General features: G+C 38.5%; 1 long non-coding RNA gene and 1 pseudogene across 4 annotated transcripts in view; one reads left to right on the plus strand and one right to left on the minus strand.

Moving 5' to 3' along the window:
* The window catches only part of LOC116628545, a 91209-nt gene that overhangs the window by 12708 nt on the left and 52975 nt on the right, over nt 1-25526 (plus strand). The window lies entirely within an intron of this gene.
* The window catches only part of LOC116628544, a 7589-nt pseudogene continuing 6264 nt past the window's right edge, over nt 24202-25526 (minus strand).

Consider the following 25526-nt stretch of genomic DNA (forward strand, 5'->3'; position numbering starts at 1 on the left):
AGGACCCTGGGATCATGACCTGAGCCGAAGGCAGATGCTTAATGACTGAGCCACCCAGGTGCCCCTGTTGTTGCTATTTTCAGTGAGCCCTCACAGAAAAGCAGTCAATCACTCTTGTCTCCCTGGTTTCCGTCAGAACTCTGTGTTCACTCAGCCTATGACTGAGCATCTTTATCTCAGGCACGTGACCCTGTTTCGATTCTCCAAACTTTATGGACTCTTGTGGTGGGCACCTGCACTCTGGGGAGGGAAGGGGTTCTTGCCGATGTTCTGTCTCTTTTCTGGGCCTCTGCTCAGACAGTGGTCGCCCAACTGTGTAGTAGTTCACGGTTTATGGCAACACCAAGCAGAAAGCCATCACCTGGACTCACTATTTTCAGCTGGTTTCCCTGCTCCAAATGCTGGGGACACTGCTGCAGTCAGGCACCCCCATTCTTTTTGCAACCCCAGGGATCCTGAGACCACACTGTCCCACCTGGAATTCCGCCCCACTTTGCCACCTGAGCACCTTTCAGGCAGACTTCTAGAAGTTCCGATTTTGCACTCCGCTGCTTATAATACTTTACAGTACCTGGCTTACGGAGGCTCGCCCCCCACCCCTGCAGTTTATCTTCCAATATATTGCCTCAGATTCACTTCTCCACACCTCCTACAAAAAGTGGTCATTTTTCTATTTGTAGAATTGCAGCAATTCTTTTCTCAGTTCTCCAGTTGATTTCGTAGGTGTTCAGAATGATTTGATAACTATCCAGCTGAATTCCAGGGACCACACAAAATTAGGGTCCCCTACTCCTCCACCATCTTAACTCCTCCAATTTTATTGGTCTTTTCAAAGAACCAGCTTTTGATTTCATTGATTTTCTCTATTGATTTCTTGTTTTTAATTTCATTGATTTCTGCTTTAAATTTTATTATTTTTTTCTTTTATTTTAGATTTAATTTGCTCTATTTTCTCTAGTTTTCTAAGGTAAAAGCTTAGATTATTGACTTTAGATCTTCTTTTGAATATATGCATTCACTACTATAAATTTCTCTCTATTTACTGATTTCATTGTAGCCCACAAATCTTGGTAGGTTGTAATTTTTGTTTAGTTCAAAATTTCTCTTGAGATTTATTCTTTGACTCATGCATCATTTAGAAATGTGTTGTTTAATCTCCAAGTGTTGTGGTATTTTCCAGCTATCTTTCTTCTTATTGATTTCTAGTTCAGTTCCATTGTGGTCTGAGAGCAGACATTGTATGATTTCTGTCATTTAAACTTTGTTCAGTGTGTTTTATGGCCCAGACTGTGATGTATCTGGGTGAATGTTACATGTTGAGTTTAAGAATGCATACCATGCTGTTAGATGAAGTAGTCTATAGATGTCCATTATATTCAGTTGATTGATGGTGCTGTTGAGCTAAACTATAATTTTACTAATTTTTTGCCTGCTAGATCTGTCAATTTTTGATAGAGGGCCGTTGAAGTGTCCAACTATAATAGATTTATCTATTTCTCCTTGAAGTTTTATCAGTTTTTGTTGTATATATTTTGACAGTATTTTGTTAGGCACATACATGTTAAGAATCATTGTGTCTTCTTGGAGAACTGATTCCTATATAATTATATGATGCCATTTTTTATCCCTGATAACTTTCTTTACTCTGATGTCTACTCTAATAATATAACTACTCCTGCTTTCTTTTGATTAGTGTTAGTATGGTATATCTTTCTCCGTCCATTTACTTAAAAATTTTTTTTTATTGAAGTACAGTTGACATACAATATTATATTGGTTTCAGGTATAAAACATAGTGATTTGACCATTATATACATTACAAAATGCTCACTGCAAGAAGAATAGCTATCATCTGTCACCATACAGAATTATTACAATATTATTGATTATATTCTGTAACTGTACTTTTCATCCCCCTGACTTATTTATTTTATAACTGGAAGCTCGTACCTCTATCCCCTTCACCTATTTTGCCCATCCCCCCATCCTCCTCCTCTGTGGCAAATGCCAGTTTGTTCTCTGTGTGTATGAGTCTATTTCTATTTTTATGTTTGCTTTGTTTTTTGGATTCCAACCATAAGTAAAATCATATGGTATTTATCTTTTTCAGTCTGACCTATTTCACTTAGCATAATATCCTCTACTTCCATCCATGTTGTCATGGATGGCAAGATTTCGTTCTTTTTTTTATGTCTGAGTAATATTCCATTGCGTGCATGCAGACACACACACACACACACACACACGCAAACACACATACATACTACAACTTTTTTATCCATTCATCTATCAGTGGATACTTAAGTTGCTTCCATATCTTGGCTTTTGTAAATAATTCTGCAATAAACATAGGGGTGTCCATCCATTTACTTTTAATCTATATGTGTCATTATATGTAAAGTGGGTTTCTTGTAGATATCATATTGTTGGGTCTTGCTTTTTAGCCCACTCTGATAATCTCTGTCTTTTAATTGGTACATTTAGTGATTATTGATATAGGGTGATTAGCATCTACTATAGTTGGCCCTGTGTTCCATTTATTGCCCTTGTTTTCTATTTCTATTTTTCTCCTACCCTTTTTCTGCATTTTGTACTTTTAATTGAGCATTTTACATGATTCCATTTTCTCTTCTTTCTGAGAGTGTATCAATTATACTTTTTTAAAGATTTTTTTAAAAAGTAATCTCTACACCCAATGTGGGGCTCAAACTCACAACCCCAAGATCAAGAGTTATAAGCCCTACTGACTGAACCAGCCAGGTGCCCCTATCAATTATACTTTTTAAAAAAAGATTTTATTTATTTATTTTAGAGAGAGAGCGAGAGAGTGAGCTGGGGGAGGAGGAGAGGGAGAGAGAATCTCAAGCAGATTCTGCACACGTGGAGTCAGCCACAGGGCTCGATCTCACGACCCTGAGATCATGACCTGAACCAAAATCAAGAACTGGACTCAACTGACTGAGCCACCCAGGCGCCCCTCAATTATACTTTTTATTTTTTTATTTTATTTTTTAAAAGATTATTTATTTATTTGAGAGAGAGAAAGGAACACAAGCAGGGAGGAGGGAGAAGCAGGGCCCCTGCTGAGCAGGCAGCCTGATGCGGGGCTGGATCCCAGGTCCCTGGGTTCACGACCTGAGCCAAAGGCAGACACTTAACCGACTGAGCCACCCAGGTGCCCCTCAATTATACTTTTTAAAAAAACTTTGTTAAGTGGTTGTTCTAGAAGTTGTCATATTTATAATTAATCCAATTCTACATTCCAATAACATTATACAGCTTTATGAGTAATGCAAATATTTCATAATAATGAAATAATCCTAATTCCTTGCTCCCATCCTGGTCTTATTGCTGCCATTCATTTTACTTATACACAAGCATAAGTGTATACATAAGCATAGATAATCAAGGACAGTGTTGCTATTATTATTTTGAACAAACTTGTTAGATCAATTAAGAATAAAGAAAAGTTTTTATTTTACCTTCACTCTTCCTTTTCTTCATGTAGATTTGAGTTTTCTACCTACATCATTTTCCCTGTCTCTAAAGAACTTCTAACATTTCTTGCAAGGCAACAAATTCCCTCTTTTCTTTTTTCCTGAGGAAGTCTTTATTCTGTTTTTGAAGGATAATTTCACAGGGTACAGAATTCTAGGTTGGTAGTTAGTATCTCACATCTCTTTTGGATCTAAGATGAGTTGTTGATTTTTTTTTTTTCAATTCATTCAGCTTTTTAACTTTTTAGAATAGTGTGTTAACTTCCAACTTTTCACATGCTGGACCAGAAACCAGAAGTCCCATTTTACATTTTGATGAGAATATATACATCACTGGCTTCCAAAATGGGCTGTTCCTCTATCCCCTTATAGACAATCATTTTTTTTATCAGGTTTTATTTATCCTTTCAGTTTTTAAAAATATAAGGAAATATAACACGTATATTAGTTTTTACCCCTGTTCTTAGGTAAAAGGTGGCATATTCTGCACCAGTGCAGTCCAATAGAAATTTCTGTAGAAATGAAAATGTTCTGTATCTATGTTGCCCAATATGAAACATGGTGAGTGCTAATGAGGAATGGAATTTATTGTGTTGTTTAAATTTGGTTTGTTAAGTTTAAATGCCATGTGTGGCTAGTGGTTACTGCATTGGACAGGAGCAGCTTTACATACTTTTCTATACCTTGTTTTTCACTGAACAGTGTATCCTGGAGATCACTCCATAGCAGTAGAGAAAGGGAGTACTCATTGCTTTTTATAGCTGTATAGTACTCTAGGATGTAGGTATACCTTAAATACCTGTGTATTTTTACTAGATAGCATCAAATCCCCTCTACAGAGATTGTACTGTATCTCCAGCAATGCATCAGAATCCTGCTTCCTCACAGGCTCTCTAAGAGGAACCCTGAGGGGGGGGCGCCTGGGTGCCTCAGTCATTAAGCATCTGTCTTCTGCTCAGGTCATGATCCCAGGGTCCTGGGATCAAGCCCCTCGTAGGGCTCCCAGCTCAGCAGGGAGTCTGCTTCTCCCTCTCCCTCTGCCCCTCTACCCTGTTCATGCTCTCTCTCTCGCTCACTCTCTCTGTCTCAAATAAATAATTTTTTTTTAAAAAAAAGAGGAACCCTGAGGGAAAGTGAATATGATGTGAGAAATCTATGAAAACTATTTCATAAATCAGGAAAATTAGATGTTTGGACAAGGGTCCTAATCCTTGTCTTTGAGACTCTGGCTCTATTCTTTTCTGTCTCCTGTGGATCTAGGCCCCTCCAACTGAGAGAGGAGGTTTTTTTTTTTAATGTATTTTCCCTTCCTTTTTTTTAAATAATTTTTTTATTATGTTATATTAGTCTTAAGATGAAGCAGAAACTCCATGTTACCTGAGAATACTAGTGGGAAGGACTTGCCTTCAGGGATGAGGCAGGCACAAAACCAGTTCAGAAATCCACCACTCTCATCTAACAAAGGGCTAAAGGAAAGAGTAAAATGTGTAGGTAGTTCTCGCCATGAGAAGAAACAAGACTGACCTTGTTCTTTACTTTCTATGAGTGAGATCTTTGAGGAGAAAGTAGGAGCCTGTTAGTGCTATGCAGGAGGAAGGAGGTGTGGGTTACAAGGTGCGACAGTTTTTCAAGGTTCAAATTCTCACCTCTAAACCACATGATTTCCTGTTTGGATGCTGAATTTCCGGGACTCAGGATGAAAGTTGGACTAAACTTGCTTGGAATGGAGTCCATTTGAGGTCAAGTTTCATCACCCCATGGGGTGAGTGCTAATACCCATCTTGCTGCCTGTGGACATTTCCAATTATGCAGGTCTAGAGATCAAGAGAGACAAGGTGTGGGATACAGATATTGAATTGGACTGACAGTGCCTGGTACAAAGTAAAAACCCAATACACATTAATAAATTAGTGAGATGTAGGAATAAGCAGAACAGGAAACCATGTATATGTCTGCTCAGTATTTTTATAAGCATATGAATTTTTCAAAGAGAATTTGATCACTAAGTACTTATTGTTTCATAATCTGCTTTGAGGAAAACATTTTGTGTCTGATTTTTAAAAATTATGCCTTTTCATTGGGAAAAAAATAACCTATAGAAAATGGAGAAAGATGCCACCTGGTGATCAGAGTCAGTTGCAGGTGTAAAAGCCTCTTCTAGGGAACCTGGCAAAGGGTGAGGTAATGGGAGAGAGTGAGGGTAGTATATTGATTTTATTGTATAGGCAAAACTTTCTGGAGTTTTCTACACACTGGTGGTAATCCTGCTACATTCTTGCCTGTTGGGAATGAAAGGCTTATGTGCACAGTCTTTCAGCTCCCACTCAGTTACAGTAAGAATGGGCCTTGGGCCTGGAACACTTATTTTCCAAGAGATAAAGAGCCCACATAGCCTGTGCCAGGTTTGTTGCCTTGTGTGGGAATATCTTTCTCTGTTTCAGATTCAGTGAGTACTCGTTTTGCTTAACAGTGTGTGCCAGTGACCCTTAGGCACGGCCCCACCTTTCAGTATTTGTCACATCACCAGTTAATGGTTTAGTTGTTTAAGACATATCAAGCAATATCACAGTGCATTAGAAATTAAAATTATTCTGTCTCTCCTTTCTGTCTTCACCTTCTCCCCCTACATAATACAAATATAGTCACTGTTGATTTATTCATACCTATTCTCCAGACTTTTTTCTCTCTATATAATATACTAACTTATATTTAATCACACATAAATATCTATAAATCCATGTTGAGATATATATTCTTTTGCATAATGAGGCCCATATTCTACATTATTTTTTATATTTTTTTATTGTCTTTATTTTTAAATTTTTTTTAAGTAAGCTCTAGGCCCAGTCTGGGGCTTGAACTCACAACTCCAACATCAAGAGTCACATGCTCTACTGACTGAGCCAGCCAGGCACCCCCTACATTATATTTTTGACTTGTTTGACTGACTAAATATGATTCTTTTTTCATTTTATTTATGTGTGGTGTGTTTCTAAGTATTTGTTGGGGATTTATATTGCTTTTTATGTACATTGTCTTTTTTTCTTATTGAGATATAACTGACATATAACATTATATTAGTTTCAGGTGTACAACATAATAATTCAGTACCTGTATATTTTACAAAATGATCACCACAATAAGTCTAGTTAACATCGGTTACCACACATAGGTACAAATTTTTTTCTTGTGATGAGAACTTTTAAGATCTACTCTCTTAGCTTCCATGAACAAAATATAATACTGCTTTACACATTTTCACTGCATACATACACAGCTATCTTCCACCTTGATGATTTATTTATGTATACCTAATATGTATATCATGCATAATATATATAAAATATATTTAATATCATATATATTGTTTATTATACATAATTAATTATATAATATAATACATATTATGTAATACTTATATATTATATAATTAATAAATGTATAATGTAATAATATATAATATGTAATGAATATTATAATATGTAATATATATTTACTATATATTATTATTATTTATTATATATATATGATCTAACTTTATATCTATTTATTAAAATTACATGTTGCATATGTCCCTCCTGGCCCTTATACTCAGGGAGTATTGTGAGGAGTTCCAGAAGAAAACTTCATTGATATTGCAGTTCAGTATGTGGTACATCATTCACAATGCCAGTGTTTGCTGCCTTCCCATTCCAATTCTTCTGATCTTTAACAAGGATGTTGTTTCTTAGTCTCAATAGAATTACTATATTTTAGTGAGCATTTGGGAATGTAAGAAGTAGAGAACACCACACACACACACACACACACACACACAAACACGTATTACGTAGGAAATTTGGTGCCATCTGTGTGGTATGCAGTGTAAAGGAGCTGGGCTGGGGAAAGTCCTCACCCTTCACATGGTAATAATTGTATTTTTCCTCTCCTCTATTGGTGCCCTCCTTGTTCACATTAGGACTGCACATAATTGGGTCTGGAACCTATTGGAAGCTCCAGGAAGAGGTGACTGGGGGCTTGGCAGGGAAGAAGACTGCACTGAGAGTCAGGAGCTCTTCCTGGGTCTCAGTACCTGAGCCATCCCAGGATGAGTTCCTTCCCTTGCTTGTGACCTGCACTATGAAGCAGGTGTTCGCTGAGCATCCATCACTCTTTACACCTTCAGTGGCCTGGGGGCTGCAGAGGTCATGGTAATGGTTTCATAGGGTCCTCGTCCTTTTAGAAGTTATAGTGACCTTTGTAGAACCTCCTTAATATATAAAGAGGAGGGAGGGTTCACTGGAGTCGTCAGACACTCCTCAAAGAGGAACTGGGCCTGGCACAGTGGGCAGGAGTTATGGATGATGAATAGGAGGGTGGGGACAGGGAGTCCAAACTGACTGGTGAAGAATGGGGGCCTCCAGGTGAGCAGACAGGGCTCAGAGGTAACTGACTGGACACTCTAGGGGGCTGAGACCACCCTGGTTTAGGATTGATTGGAGATTTTAAAAGGACACATTTGCTTCCATGGGATGCTATGTAGTCCCTTTACACACTGAAATGACACAACTGTTGGTGAGAAGGAAAGTGCCCTATATGTCTCACTGGTCCATGGGGGCAGGAAAAAACCAGGAGCACCGGCAGTAGTAAAGCTGATTTGATGTTCAGCTCCCTAAACCTTCATTAAAGTAGAAGCAGACATCAAGGGGAAGGATTTACCATTAATGGAACCCCACACTGGCTGGAAATGATACTTTTTCATTTCTCACTGACCCTGGGTCCCATAGAATCCCATGTGTCAGCAAGTTTCTGCCTGCCTCCTGCAGTCGCATAACCAGAACACTCTCTCTGTGCGTTAGCTCTCTCTCCATGCTTTCATTTGTTTCATTTCTGTATCCTCCCAGAGATCACTCGGTGAGGCTTTTCTCCTCCTTTGTTGCCTCAACTCCTTTCATAAGTTCAGTGGGTTATATCAGAGAACCACACGGCTTGGACAAGTTTAAGCAAAATTTAACGTTCACTGTCACTGTCTTTTACATATTGCTTTTGCACACTTATAATTTCTGCAGGGTTAAATGTGGCACCATGACCACAACTGGAGCTGGATTTGTTGACCAAACACCCCCTGATGATTGGGTAACTGTGCTGTGGTAGAAACATGAGCTCTGCATACTTTACACAAAAATGCATTTTGCTATTGTCCATACTACTTGACCTTTTTAAATGTGTTCACATTACCCGAACTTTTAAACTGTGTTCAGTAGACTCTGCACAGGATCTCACCTGGGATGTGGGTTTTTTTCTGGATTTCAGTCATGTTAACTGCATGCACATACACAGTTGGCCCTATCCTGGATTCTTTTTGGGTAGCTTCAGTGTTTTCCCAGGTGGACCCACAGTGCTCTTTCCATTTATCTCTAAATTCATCTTTCTGCCAGCTTACTGAAGGTAGAAATTAACAAACATGCAAAGGATGATTCCTAGGCTGTCCTGAGTCCTTTGACCTTAGAGCAGAAGTATCTAATAACCAGGGAATGGAGCTAATGAAGTAAGATATGTAGTATTTGTACAGTTTGGAACACCTGGAAAGCATTGCATTCCAATAGAGATATTTTTTAAGGAAAGAGAAAAGATCACTGAGGTCAAAGTAACCAAATGTCTTAAGAAGTGATGTTCAGTTCATAACCATCTAGTTAGAATATGGGGAAAAGGTATGCCCTTATCTCAGGATATCTCTCATTCATTTCTTGATTCATACATTCATGAATAATAGGTGCCCCAAACAGTGGTGAGTACCTGCATGCCCAGCACTTTCTGCTGGTGTGGTCAATACAATCCCTTTACCATCTACCATTTATAGTGATACAGTCTTCAGTATTTCCTTGACATATATTAAGAACCACATCAGATAGTGTTATAATTTTTGCTTCTACCATAGAACAGAATTTGGAAATCTCAAGAGGAAGAGGAAAATATTTAACCATATTTTTGTGCTTTCTGTTGTTCTTTTTTCCTTCCATATTTTCCTGAATTTCTTTTTATATCAATTCCTTTCTGTTTCCTGTACCCATTCTTTAGGGTATATCTGCTGGTGACAAATAATCTTAGTTTCCCTTCATTTAAGAATGTCTTTTTAGTGCTATTAATTCTTGAAGGATAATTTAGTTGGAGATAGAATTTGAGGTTGACCATTCCTTTATTTCAGCACTTGAAAAATGTGCCACTTCCTTCTGGACTACACAATTTTTGACAAGAAATATGCTATCCTTCATGCCATTTTCTTCCCCTAAGTAATGCATTCTTTCTCCCGATTTCAAGATGATGATGATGATGATGATGATGATTTATCTTTAGTTTTCTGAGCTTTAGAAGGAATGCCGTTAGTGTTTCTCCATTTAGTAGAATGCTAGCTTTTTGTCTGAGGTGTGTATACATATTTTCTTTTTTAATTTAAATTTTTCTTAGTTAACATACAGTGCAATATTGGTTTCTGGAGTAGAATTCAGTGATTCATCACTAACATACAACACCCAGTACTCATCACAACAAGTTACATATTTTCATGTTAAGCAATTACCCACCAATTCCAATTTTATGGAGTTTTTTAAAAACATGAGTGAGTGTTGATGTTGATAAATACCTTTCTGCAAATGAAGGTGTCATATAATTGTTTCCTTGGCTCTGTTAATACACTAGATTGTATTAATAGATTTCCTGATATTGAAACACCTTTGCATTTTTGGAACAAGCTTTATAAGGTCATCATCTATTTTTATGTGCTATTCAATTGTGTTTGGTAATATTTTATTTAAGAACATTCCTTCAAAAAAAAAAAGAACATTCCTTCATATTCTTATAGATACTATTGTGTAATTTATTTTTTTGTGAAATTGTTACTGTTTTTAAAATCAGTCTTATACTTCAGCATTTTACATATTTTCTAAGCCCATGAAATAGTTTAAACTCTTAAAGGTTTGGTGGAATTCTCTGGAAAGATCTCATCCTGTGCTTTTTCATGAGAGAATTATTTAAACTCATTCATTGTTTCTTCATGTAATTGGCCTGGTTAGACTCTTTGTTTCTATTGGGGTCAATGTGAATAAGTTGTAATTTTCAAAAAATTTATCCATTTTGTCTATGATTTTAAATGTACAGTTGACTCTTGAACAACATGTTTGAAGTGCATGGGTCCACTTACACGTGGACCTAAGTACTGCATTCAGTGCTTAGGTCCATAAATGTATTGGAAAATTTGGGAGATTTGCAACAATTTGAAAAAAAAAGCAGATGAATTGTGTAGCCTAGATATACAAAAAAAATTAAGAAAAAGGTATTATTGTGAGAATACAGTATGTAATACAGATAACATACAAAATATATGTTAATCAACTGCATGTTATTGGTAAGGCTTCTAGTCAACAGTAGGATATTAGTAATTAAGTTTTTGGGGAGTTAAAAGTTATACTCCCAATTTTCAACTGTGCAGGGGCTCAGCACCCCTAACCCCTGTGTTGTTCAACAGTCAATTGTACTTGAATGAAATTCTGCAGATTTTTCACGTAAGAGACTCGAAACTTTCCTTTCTTTTATTTTTTATTTTTTATTTTTATTTTTCTAAGATTTTATTTATTTATTTGACAGAGAGAGACACAGAGACAGAGGGAACACAAGCAGGGGGAGTGGGAGAGGGAGAAGCAGGCTTCCTGTGGAGCAGGGAGCCCGATGCAGGGCTCAATCCCAGGACCCTGGGATCATGACCTGAGCCGAAGGCAGACGCTTAACGACTGAGCCACCCAGGTGCCCCACTTTCCTTTCTTTTAAAGACATCCAAATCCCTTGGTTGGTTTAGGGATGTATCCCATTTAGAACTTGAGCTGATTTTTTTTACTTTAATTTTTTCTTTTTAAATTTTTTTTCTAATTTTATTGATATACAATTGACATATAGCACAGTATTTGTTTAAGGGGGTACAGCATAATGATTGACTTATATATATTGTGAAATGATTACAAAAATTTTAGTTAACATCCATCATTTCATACAGATACAAAAAAAAGTTTTTTCCTTGTGATGAAAACCCTTAGGATCTATCCTATTAACAACTTTCCAATATGCCACACAGCAATGTTAACTACTGTCCTCATTTTTTACATTACATCTCCACTACTTACCTATTTTTTTAAAATTTGAGTATAGTTGATATACAATGTAATATTAGTTTCAGGTGTACAACATAGTGATTCAACAAATTTATATATTATGCTGTGCTGACCAGAAGTATAGCTGCCATCTGTCACCACTACTTATTTATCTTATAACTGGAAGTTTATACCTTTATCCAATTCCCCCTCTCCCTAGCCCTCACTTCTGGTAACCACGAATCTGATCCCTTTTTCTATAAGTTTTATTTTGTTTGTTTGTTTAGATTCCATATATAAATGGTAGCATACAGTATTTGTCCCTTTCTTTTTTTTATAGGGGAAGGGAAGGAAAAATAAAATAAGATAGAGGGAGGAAAACTATAAGAGACTCTTTTCTCTATTTTTTCTTTTCTCTTTTTTCTTTTTAGAGAGAGAGCACGTGCACATGTGTGCGTGCGAGCAGGGGTGGGGGGCAAAGGGAGAGCGAGAGAAGGAATCTTAAGCAGGCTCCATCATCAGTGTAGAGCCCGAAGTTGGGCTCAATCTCATGACCCTGAGCCAAAATCAAGAGTCGGATGCTCAACCAACTGAGCCACCCAGGTGCTCCAAGAGACTCTTAACTATACGGAACAACCTGAGGGTTGCTGGAGGGGAGATGGAGGGAGGGAATGGGGTAATTGGGTGATGGGCATTAAGGAGGGCACTTGATGTAATGAGCACTGGGTGTTATATGCAACTGGTGAATTACTAAATTCTACCCCTGAAACTAATACTACACTATATGTTAACTAACTTGAATTTAAATAAAATCTTGAAAGAAAAAGAAGTATTTGTCTTTTTCTGTCTGACTTATTTCATTTAGGATAATACCCTCAAGGTCCATCCATGTTATTGCTGCTAATTTGTATTACAAGTGCTCTGCATATGTATATTTTCCTTTCCTTTTACTATTTTAGTTGCACAAGGAAAATATTTCAAAGCTGTTTTAATCCATGTGTGTTGGTTATCCTGGTCCCTAGGTTGAAGGAGCCTGTGACTAAAGTTGCCCGTGAATCCTGCTGTTGCAGCATTTTCCCTTCTGGAAGCTATGGGCTGAGCACTGGGTGATCTCATGCAGTTTCTCCCTTTCTCTCCCCTGTGGTTCTCTGTTTGGCTAACTGGGGGTTAAACTCATGAACCTGCTTTTAGTTAAAGGTACCTTTATTTGGAGAGAACAGAAAGAAGCATGTTGTAAAAATACTTTCGTCTCATGACCTTCACTAAATCCTGGGAAGGAGAGACACTGTAGGACTGCAGAATATAAGGTTTATTTGAGAGACATGCTTGCCCTTCCCCTAGGCATCCGTGTGTCCCTGAAGCTGTCCAGTTAAGACTGCCATGTGGTAGATTCATAAATTAGTTCTAGGACCATCCTATTATCTAATTCCTTTGGCTTAGGGATGTTCCCCATTCTAACACTGAGCCCATTTCCTATGGGAAAGGCTGGAGATATTTATTTTTCTGATTACTTTTTTTAACTTCCAAAACCAAGGCACTTTCATTGTAGATAAAAAATGGAAAATGAATGAAAGCAAAATAAAAATCATTAGAAACATTTGAAAGTCTACTATTCATGGATAAGTACTAGTGGTTTAATAAATTTGTAATTTTCAGAAATTTTGCCATTCAAATATAGCCATATATATTTAAGAATAGCAATGAGATGATGTCCTACTTACAGCTTTGTAAACTACTTTTTTTTTTTTTTTACAACAAACATGAAGGTCAATACTTGCCAATTAATATAAGCCCATATAATAAAAATGCTAGTAAAATCACTAATGGTCCATTATGGTATGATAATAATGATAAGAAAGGTTAATATTATTGCTGATTCCCTCTGTGCCCCAAACTGTTGTAAGTGCTAAACCTATACTTATTCATTTCAACCTCACTGCAGCCTAGGAGGAAGAGCTATTGTTGCTCAACTTTACACAACAGGGAATTGAGGCACAGTGAGGGCAGGGCTAGCAAGTCACAAGACTAGATTTGAACAGAATTTGTGTGGCTGCTGAGCCCCTACTTTTAACCAGTGTACAGTACTGCTTTTCATCTTATAAGATCCTCAACCTTCCTGTTGAATTAGGGCACAGCAAAAGAAAACTAATTAAGGTCCCATGTTTTTTTTCTCGGTTAACTAGGCAAAAATTTAAAATATTGATCTTCAGTAGTGTGGTTTGGAATTTGGGGAATGGTGTCCTCTTATCCTGTGGAATCTTGTATCTTGTCTCCCTCGCTGGGCCCTCCAGTATCTTGTCTCCCTTCCTGGGCCCCAGGGATGTTCTGTTCTAAAATGAATGGCTTACCTATGGTTGGGGGAGAAAATGCTTATGTTTCCCAGCCATTTTAATATTTTGTGTAATTGCAAGAGTAATCGGTGTTTATTATAGTTAAAAGTAGATGACATGGAAAAGAAAATAATACCTCAAAGTTCACCACCCAATGTAAAGCCTTTTTAATATTTTCATCTGTATCATATTCTTCCAGAAGTATTCAAGTATTCTTATGCAGGTACTTATGTATTTATGCATGTATTCATACATTTATATATTTATGTGCAAAACATAAGATCTCATCTTTATTTAACATTTAACTTTATAACTTGCTTGTCTCACTGTAGTAGATTGAATTGTGTACCCCCCAAATATTTCCAAATTCTACCACCCCCTCCGTATCTTATTTGGAAATAGGGTCTTTGCAAATATAGTTAAGTTAGAGATCTTGAAAAGTTGTCATTTTGGATTTAGGATGGTCCCCAAATCCAATGACTGGTGTCCTTATAAATAAGGGAGAGGGAGATTTCACGCACACAGGAAGAAGGCCATGTGAAGATAGAGCAAAGTTATGTTGCCACAAACCAAGGAAAGCCAGTAGCTACCAGAAGTTGGAAGAGGTAAGGAAGGATTCTCCTCTCAAGGCTGCAGGCTCTAAGCCTGGTCCCACCAACACTTGATTTCAGATTTCTGGTCTTGAGAACTATGAGATCATAACTTACTATAGTTCTAAGCCACGAAGTTCCTGTTATTTAGTTATGGCAGCTCTAAGCACTAATACATTCATTAACCACATACCCCAAAAGTCATTGATTATGGATAAACATCAGTCTATATCTTATCTTTCATGCCTGAGAGGATAGTAATGCTAATAAGGACATATAAGAAAAACAAATATGGCTAAATTTTTCTTATGTGCTAATGATTTTTTTTTATTGAGTCATCTAATGCTCATAGCACCCCTATGAGATAGATACTGTTGCTCATTCTCATTTTATAAATGAAAAGCTGAGGGACACAGAGAATAGGGACTTGGCCCAGGACTGCACAGTTAAGGAGCAGGACAGCTTAACTTTGTATAGCACCACATTCTCCAGAGCGTGGAAACAGTCAAAGATTTGTTATGAAGCGACAGAAGCAGTCTGCAAAAGTACACGTCTTTTAGGTAGTCATTAAAGGTAATATTCATATCTTCATATATTTATACAAATAATGACTTGGTGACAAAAAGATGCCTGTGACCTTGGTGAGAGCACGTTCTGTTCTGGGGACAGAAGCTCTAGTGCAGTGAGATAAGAAGTCAGTGGAAAGTGAAGAATAACAGGGAATGCAGAAAATGCTTTCTGGAACTTTGATTTTGAGGGCCAGTGGGTGGGGAGGGAGGCAGAGAAGGGAGAGAAGGAAAGAGGGAAGGAGGAAGGCGGGGAGGGAAAGAGAGAGAAAGTCTATGACTGAATGAGGATGAAGCTAGTGGGATATCTCCAGTGGAACAGTATGGGTTTTGAGATCAATATATATTTAGCCATAGGTGAATGGAAGAGTGGATAATTGCATGTCAATGAAATGCTAGTAATTCGTGGATTGTTGCCTCTCAGAGAGGCAGTGGATGGCAGGAATCCTAATGTGATGTGGCTGGATAATGCATGCTCTGAGGACTCTGAGGACCCCTGCACTGGTGACTGTGTGATGGGTCCAGAATTTTCCTACAAATCTATCAGGATATGGAGCTGTCCAGGAGCAGCAGTAAGGCAAACACCACAGTGTGCTACCCTGGTGTTATCACCACTGAGCTCACCAGATGAGTCAGACAAGCCTGTCTTCCCAGCATGGGCAACTGTATTAGGGTCTGCTCAGGGGCATGATGTTGAACAGCTCTTATGAGATTCTGAATCACTTAAGAAAGTAGAGAACCTCCGTCTCCAAAAATTTGACTCAAGGCATGTCAGAGAGATATTTTCTTCCCTCCTCTACATATCTATAACCTCATTAAGAGAAACAACTTTTCACAGTGCCTGCCTTAGCCTTGAGGCTCAGCCAGCACCTACTGTTCTAGCTCAACATTTAAAGGGCCCCTGAAGTTCCACTACATGCCGTATGATATAGACAACTTTTCTCATTTAATCTTTCGAACAGTTCTGTACAAAAGTATGGTGAGTCCCACTTCACAAATGACCAGGTTCAGGTTGACAGAGCCTAAGTCATTGTTCCAAATAAGTGGCAAGATGGGAATGAGGTTCTATCCCTTGCCCTCCCTAGAGAACACAGAGCAGCCTCCCCTTTCAAAGATGGGTTTTCAGGGCTGGAGAAATGGTTGGATCACAACCCCCCTGCTATTGTGGCCCCTTGGGTACTCACTCAGGGGAGATGAAATTCTACTCCTTGTGCTGAGAAACCTGGGTGTTGCACCACATCCATTGGCTGATCCCTGAAATGGGGAGTGGGGTTTGGGCAGAAGCTCGGGTGTTGACCTTGGGACAGGTTATCTTGAGGGAAGGAAAGTGATCTGTATAGAACTGCTTTAAGAAATTGTACTTTATGTTTCATCTCATCTAATCCTAACAGCCATTCAAGTTATTCAGCATTATTACTAATATCTATACCAGGATACTGATTTTAGAGGAGTTCATGTAAATTGGGAAATGCTTTTTGTCATCTCCCTATCAACAGCTAATTTTGGAATAACTCTGAAATTTTTCTGTAATTTTTTAATGCCTCCAGGGCTCTGAACACTCTAATCTCTCCATAAGATGTCATTACATGCTCCCAGTGTGTTATTCACCTTTAAAAAAATTATGCTCCATAAAGCTTTAAAGTCACAATATTATTGAAATTGAAAAGCAAATTTGAAAGTAAAAAACATAGGGGCACCTGGGTAGCTCAGTTTTTAAGCATCTGTCTTCGGCTCAGGTCATGATCCCAGGGTCCTGGGATCGAGCCCCGCATCAGGCTCCTGGCTCAGCTGGAAGCCTGCTTCTCCCTCTCCCACTCCCCCTGCTTGTGTTCCCTCTCTTGCTGTCTCTCTCTCTCTTGTCAAATAAATAAATAAAATCTAAAAAAAAAAAAAGAAAGTAAAAATTAACAAAGAATTGTGTGAAGACATTGGGGAAAGTGTTTGCAAATATCTCAGATATGCGGTTAGGAGGCACCATTCTATTGACAACAGACCATTTGGGTCGGGGGTAGGAGTAGGTCTAGTGAGAGATGCAGGACAATTCACTTTATAAATATATTTTATTATTTGGAATGTTGTATTCAGGAAAAATGGTACTGTCATAAAATTTTGGAAACAAAAAAGACTTGTGAACAGATTGAGAAATGTGTACATATATTAGTTACTTTGTAAAGTCTCCATTATATTCAATTTCAAGGAGAAATGAAGATAGATAATGAAGTAGATTAAAAAAAATTAAATTGACTCTGTGTGTGTGTGTGTGTGTGTGTGTGTGTGTGTGTAATTCAGACTGGAGCAGTACTTTTAATCTCAGGTTTAGATATTCCAGAATATGTGCTTTTTTATATCCTAGAAAAGTGATTAATGCAGAGGGATTGTTCCAGTTAAATAAAACTGCAAGAAACACTGGCAAGCTCCCAAACCTCCACCCCACTCTCCCCCTTGCTCAACCCCTTATCTGAAACTTCACAGCTGCAGTATTAGATCTTCCCACCAGGTAGCACCACATCCATTTCCATAAGTGTTCTTTTAAGGGTACGTTTGGCAACAGAGTAAAAAATATCATGAAACGGTCTGTGTACTCTATGAAACCAATTCTGTTTGAAAAATTCATAAGTATATTAAAGCAGCTCCATCTGCTGTTGACCCCAAATCTATATCACGTTCATTGATTTATCTCTTCCCTCATCACTGTCCACTGATGTGCCCTGTAGGTCGTACACAGGGCTCTCTACCAAAGAACACGGTATTCACATTACATTACCCTACCCCTGTACAGACAAATCAGACCTTCTCTTCCACCCCACCCCATCTGTCATCCCCTGTCCATGATACAGGACACACCTGCCCAGATCCCGCTCTGACGCTCCATTTTCTCTCAGTCACCTCCCACCTGTCCTGAGCTGCTGTTCGCCCACCGCCCACTGCCAAGGCGCCACTGCCACCTGGTGTTTCATCGTCTGCAGACCCTGGAGTATATGTTTTTACAGTCTTCTTTTATATTATCAGGTTCCCCCCACCCCCACCCCAGGCAGAATTAGAATCATTCTGTACATAGCTTCATAGGCTGGATTTTAAGGGAGGGTATTGCTTTTTGTTTGGTTTTTTGGGTTTTTTTTGGCTCTTTAAATAAACGTCTTTTGGGGCGCCTGGGTGGCTCAGTCGTTAAGCGTCTGCCTTAGGCTCAGGTCCTGATCCCGGGGTACTGGGATGGAGCCCCGCATGGGGCTCCCTGCTCAGCGGGGAGCTTGCTTCTCCCTCTCCCACTCCCCCTGCTTGTGTTCCCTCTCTCGATGTCTCTCTCTCCGTCAAATAAATAAATAAATAAAATCTTTTAAAAAATAAATAAACGTCTTTTTAAAGAATGAGAAAATGGCGGTACGTTGGTGCCACCTCGTGAAAGAAGCCTGAACTGCAGCTTGAACATTGCCGAGCTGAAAACTGGGAGGGAAGTGCCCAAACCTACCGGGCAGAACTTTCTGGAACTCTGGGAGGAAAAGGGGCATTCTTAGGATAAACTCTAGCTTTTACTGATCGTACTGCAATACAATCTTCTTCTATACCCAAGCAATTGAATTCTGTCATGGGGGAAAGGAAATCTTTTCCTCTTGGGAAAATACCTGTTTGCCTCCATTTGAACAATCATTTCAACGTTCCTGATCTATAAGTGTGACAAAGAGGTGGTTGCTGAGTTGGCAAATGTAATTTCTGTGGAAGCATGGGGAAACACAGCCCAGTTAGATTAGAGATGAGTACTAAGTTTGAAGGCAGGTGCAGTGGGATGTGAATGAGCATTGAGAATTCTTAGAATTTTGCTGCTAAGGGGAGAATATATGTAAAGAGGACAGGGATGTGGAGAGAAGCCCAGGGCATTAATGCATATTTTTAAATTATCAATGATAAGAGAATTGAGCAGGTTGAAATCTTCATGGCAAGGAGCCATCTCTTCTTAGATTTAACATCTCAATTTACAACCCCACCCTTTCAACACTTTACTTCCTTTCCTTTTTCATTCTGGAGAAGCCTAAAGCTTAACCAAAGTGATGGTGTAGAGTTTGGTCCTAATGCCTGTTAACTGGATAGACAGATGAATGGATGGATGGATGCAGGAGGTGTTAAACATGTGCTGGGAAGTCATTGATTTTTACATCTGAGGACAGCTCTTCATGCAGTTAATGAAACCATGGTGTTGGGTGGCTGTGAGGATGCAGCTTCTCAGGACTCAGCAACTGATGGCTGCAAGATGGGAGGCATTTCCTATGTGAAGGACCAGCCTGAGTATCCTGGTTACCATAGATATGTGAAGTCATTGTGGCAACCGTGGTGACAGACAGACCTGGCCTGGCAAGAAGAGCATATCCTGCCTCTTAGGTGTCTGGGACTCAGCTGAGGGATCCGTCCTGCGGTGGGGGCTGAACTGCCCTAGGGTGTAGGGAGACAAAGGGATCCCAGATCCAAGTCACTTTTTTCCCATTTTGGGACTGGGTGACCCTGTCTTGTAGGTAAAGCCACTGGGGTATGGCCCAGCTCCAATGAGTGTTGGTCCTGCTCAAGGGGTGTCCTGGAACTGCTTTCCTCTAAAGGCAGGGGTACAGGAGGGAAGACAGATAATGACCTTGAGCCTCATCTTCCCCTAGTTTAAAATGGGGATAAGAATACTTAACTCAGGATCGCTGAGAACATTTAGTGATACACATGAGCAAGCCCATGGCCCTGTGGTTATTGTGGGATCATGAATGTCTGTATGAATTCAGCCCACTTATTATTCCTTTCCAACTTCGTTGTTAGGGGATAGATAAGGAAAGGAGAAGAAAAAGGCCAGGTGAGAATTCCATTATAATATGTGGTTGTTATGACCATGACCCATTGTATCAGTGTCATTGTCACTAACCTATTATCCTAGCATGGTGCTGGGCACTTAGTTACATCAATAAAGCATGTTGGTAGCTGGATCTGTCTCTCCCTATGTAGCTTCTCATGCTTGTGGCCCAGCTCATATCAGATGCCTGAAGGAGGCAGTTTCTGAGGATCTGTGTCCTGATGGCTGCTGATGCTTCTACTCCAGATTCAAGGCCAAAGTCCTCAGGAGACCCCAATACCTCACATACTTAGTGGTACATGATGCCTGGCTCAAGTGATTTCACAGATAGGAATAAAAGCATGTTGTGGAATACCTCCTGTGAGGTTCACAAACCAGCCTAAAAATAGAGAAACTGCTTTGATCTCATCATGGGAGAAGAGGTTTAGCAGGTGGAAATTCATTCCATCGGCAGCTACATGCTGTGTAGTAGCCCTCATGGACAATCTTAGAGATGCCTATTATTGCTGAAAAGCAATAAATTGTCCATTTGGAGAAGGAAGTGGGTCTTTAATATGCATTTTTAGTAAATATACCTAAAGTGTTCTTGCCATGTATATAATAACTTTCAATTTTCACATATCTCATAGATGGATGTGGAAATGTGCAGTTGTTAGATCTTCCTAGCAAATTCACATTGTAACATAGATTCTCTCCTGATACCCATGTTTGTTTTCCATTATATAATGAAATTTTTTAAAGAGCCAGAAATTTTTGAAGAATCAGTTAAAATGTCAGTTACTAGAATTTAGTATTTTTTAAAATATTATTACCCTAGACTTTGCCTTATTATAATGATAGCCACTTTCCATAAAATTACCACTCTTAAATATTATAATTTTTACCTAGGATATCATATTTTTGTATCTGTACTTCAGAAGGAAATGGACATCAACTCTCCCTAAATATCTGGTTAAGTTTCATTGCAAATGATTACTTCTTTTTTGGTTTTATGTAGTGTGGACCAATTTGATTAGATATAGTGTGGGTCTGTTAATACTGTAAGAACATAATCATGGGAATCTTCTACCTGATTTAATTGCATCAGACAAGTGTGAATATATAAATATATGTTAAATAATTCATTGAAGTGGGGTTGATACTGTACATATTTAAAGTATGTGCTCTAGTAAGTTTTGATATATGTATACACCTGTGAATTCAACACTACAGTCAAGATAATGAACATATCCATCATTTCAAAAACCTTTGTGCTCCTTTGTAATGCCCCCATCTACCTCTCTCCAGGCTTGCTCTCCACATCACCAGACCCTATTCCCAGGCAACCCCTGATTAGCTGTCAGTATGGATTAGTTTTCTTTTCCTACAATATTATGTAAATGGAATCATAAATGTGTATTCTTTTTTGTCAGTTTGCTTTCCTTTAACCTAATTATTTCTAGATTTATTTGTTGCATATATGAATATTTCCTTTTTTATTATTGACTAATATTGCATTATGTGGATATATACAATTTATTCTATCCATTCAACTGGTAATAGATATTTGGGCTTTTTCCAATCTGGGGCTCTTGTAGATGAAGATGCTATGAATATTTGTGTATAATCTTTGCTTGGACATATGCTCTCATCTTCTTCAGTAAGTACATTTAGAGTGTGAAAGCTGGATCATATGGTAGGTATAAGATAGAATCATATGGAAACAGACTAACTGCTTTCCAAAGAGGTTGCACCACTTTTCATTGCCACCAGCAGTGTATGAGAGTTCCATCCTCCACAGCCTTGCCAGGATGTGGTATGCTCACTGTTTTTATTTTATCCATTCTCAGAGGGGTGTAGTGGGATTACATTTTCCTAATAACTAATGATGTTCAGCATCTTTTCATGTGCTTATTTGACATTTGTGTATCTCTTTTGGTGACTTTCAAATATGTTGCCCAATCACTTATTTTAGTGTCTGTTTCTTCTCTTTTTAAAAATTTTAATTCCAGGGGCGCCTGGGTGGCTCAGTTGTTGAGCAACTGCCTTCGGCTCAGGTCATGGTCCCAGGGTCCTGGGATCGAGTCCCATATCGGGCTCTCTGCTCCGCGGGAAGCCTGCTTCTCCCTCTCCCACTCTCCCTGTTTGTGTTCCCTCTCTCACTGTGTCTCTCTGTGTCAAATAAATAAATAAAATCTTAAAAAAAAAAAAATTAATTCCAGTGGTTGACATACAATGTTATACTAGTTTCAGTTGTACAGTATATTGATCCAACAATTCCCTATATTACTTAATACTCATCAAGATAAGTATACTCTTAATCCCCTTCACCTATTTCACCCATGCTCCCATGCACCTCACCTCTGGTAACCACCAGTTTGTTTCCCTTATTTATTTATTTCGCTTCTTAAATTCCACATGAGTATAATCACATGGTATTTTTCTTTCTCTGACTGGCTTATTTCACTTAACATTAGACTCTCTAGATCCATCTATGTTGTTGCAAATGGCAAGACTCCATCTTTTTTATGGCTGAATAATATTCCATTTGATATATATAATATGTATACATATTTGTGTGTATATATATGTATATACATATGTGTGTATAGTGTATGAAAGTGGTCCAGTTTCATTCTTTTGCTTGTAGCTGTCCAGTTTTCCCAACACCATTTGTTGCAGAGACTGTCTTTTTCCCGTTGCATATTCTTGCCTCCTTTGTCAAAGATTAATTGACCATATAATTGGGGGTTTATTTCTGGGCTTTCTGTTCTGTTTCATTGATCTATGTATCTATTTGTGCCAGTACCATACTGTTTTTTTTTTTTTTTTTTTTTTTTTTTTAAAGATTTTATTTATTCATTCATGAGAGACAGAGAGAGAGAGAGACAGAGGCAGAGGGAGAAGCAGGCTCCCAGCGGAGCAGGGAGCCCGATGCGGGACCCGATCCCAGGACTCCGGGATCACGACCTGAGCCGAAGGCAGACGCTTAACCGACTGAGCCACTCAGGCGTCCCAGTACCATACTGTTTTGATTACTACATATTTGAAGTCTGGAATTGTGATACTTCCAGTTTTGTTTGCTTTTTCAAGATTGCTTTGGCTATTTGGGGTCTTTTTTGGTTCCGTATAAATTTTAGGATTTTTCTAGTTCTGTGAAAAATACTGTTGGTATTTTGATAGGGATTGCATTAAATGTGTAGATTGCTTTGGGTAATGTAGACATTTTCACAATATTTGTTTTTCTAATCCATGAACATGGAATGTCTTTCTGTTTCTTTGTGTCATCTTTAATTTCTTTCATCAATGTTTTATGGTTTTCAGAGTAGAGTTCTTTCACCTCTTTAAGTTTATTCCTAGATATGTTGTTACTGTGGTGCAAATGTAAATGGGATTGTTTTCTTAATTTCTCTTTCTGCTGCTTCATTATTAGTGTGTAGAAATGCAATGGATTTCTGTACATTGATTTTGTATCCTGCAAACTTACTGAGTTCATTTATCAGTTCTAGTAGCTTTTTGGTGGAGTCCTAGGGTTTTCTATATATAGTTTTATGTCATTTGCAAATAGGGAAAGTTTTACCAATTTGGATGCCTTTTATTTCTTTTTATTGTCTCATTGCTGTGGCTAGGACTTCCAGTACTATGTTGAATAAAAGTGGTGAGTAGACACCCTTGTCTTGTTCCTGACCTTAAGGAAAAAACTCTCAGTTTTTCCTCATTGAGTACGATGAAGGCTGTGGGTTCTTTACACATGGCCTTCATTATGTTGATATTGGTAGGTATGTATTTATTGCCATTTTGTGGTTGTTTTTGTAGTTCTTCTCTGTTCCTTTCTTCTCTTGCTCTCTTTCATGGTTTGCTGGCTTTCTTTAGTGATATACTTGGATTCCTTTCTCTTTATTTTTTGCATATCTATCACTGATTTTTGATTTGTGGTTACTGTTCAGTTTGTATATAACATCTTTTTTGTTGTTAATGAAAATAAGTTTTATTACATCAAGTAATAAATACATACAAAGATGCAAACAATTTTATTCACTTTCTTCCAGATTTTTAGATCAACTTACAGGAAAGGCGGAACTGAAATCCATACACAGTCTCAATAGGAAAATTTTCAGGGTTTCTTGTTAGGTTAGGTTTGTTAGGTTGCTCTTTCTTCTGTATTCATAACTTGTGCATTTTTTAAATTGACCTTAAAGCACTGATAGTCATACAAGCAAATGATTAAGCACAAAAGAAGTTACATTAAATGGAATCCACACCATGTGGCAAACATATGCACTAAAAACAAAACCCTCAGAGTTGTTGTATTAGCTTATGAAAAGGAACAAAGAATAATCTGGGTAACCTAACTGTATTCAAAAGAGAGGATGAAAGGGAGACACTGGTATCTTTGCTGTGAGGTAAGTATCTTTTACAGGCAACTTTTAAATCAATGCTTTAAAAAAAATCGTGGGTAGTTCCTAACTATTTAAAATGTAAATCCTAGTCATCTGCAAAATATTTCTCAATCTCAGAGCCTCATGAACCATGGGAGGGACACGGGAAGGAGAAAACAAACTGCTACCATTTTGAAAACAAGAGTTTCATCTGAGCGTGGGAGATGAGCTGTAACTTCTCATCTTGGAAGAAGATGGAAAACCTTCCGCACTAACAGGCAGCTAGGATCTGGCATTCCACTCCTTTTCAGCCAAGCACTCTCACACCAGTCCTCTGGTGTGAATAATGCCTCATTTTAGTCTCTCCATGGCGCTCTTGTTCCCTGCATAGGTGGGTCTAATTTCCTTCCCCAACTCCTCGATGATGGCTAGCAACTCAGCATATTTGCTTTTGGGAGCCTGGCTGTTCCCCGTTCCCTGGGTGTAGCCTAGAGATGGTAGCCCATAGTCACTTAGCAACTGGTGGTACTGTAATTATGTTGCCATACTGGTGGATGGCAGGTGGACGCTCCCAGCAGTATTGATGAAGGCCACGGGCATGTCTGTATATAACATCTTATACATGCAGCAGTCTATATTAAGTTGATGGTTGCTTCAGTTTGAACCCATTCTTTACTCCTCTTCCCCAACATTTTAGGTATATGGTGTCATATTTAACATCCTTTTATTTTATGAATCCCTTGACTGATTTTTACAGAAATACTAGTTTTTACTGCTTTTGTGCTTCCTACTTTTCTTACTCTTACTTACAGTCTTTCCTTTCCAACTCATAAAATTTGGCCCCTCTCACTTTCAAAGCCAAATGTTATGGGGATTTATCTTTCCTGTGTGGGCTTCCTGGTGTGATAGTCTGTTTCTTTCCCCTCTCCATGCCAGGGTCTCTCCCTCTGCAGAAGGTCCCAGGGCTCCCTTTAGCTCCTAACTGCATCTCTGCCTTTCCTACCCTCTCTGATATGGCCTCTTTTCTTTTCTTTTTTTTTTTACATTTTTAAAAAATTTTATTATGTTATGTTAATCACCATACATTACATCATTAGTTTTTGATGTAGTGTTCCATGATTCATTGTTTGCTTATAACACCCAGTGCTCCGTTCAATACATGCCCTCTTTAATCCCCATCACCAGGCCTACCCATCCCCCCACCTCCTCCCCTCTAGAACCCTCAGTTTGTTTCTCAGAGTCCATGGTC

Source organism: Phoca vitulina, unplaced genomic scaffold (assembly GCF_004348235.1).
Source record: "Phoca vitulina isolate PV1807 unplaced genomic scaffold, GSC_HSeal_1.0 scaffold122, whole genome shotgun sequence".
Taxonomy (NCBI): Eukaryota; Metazoa; Chordata; class Mammalia; order Carnivora; family Phocidae; genus Phoca; species Phoca vitulina.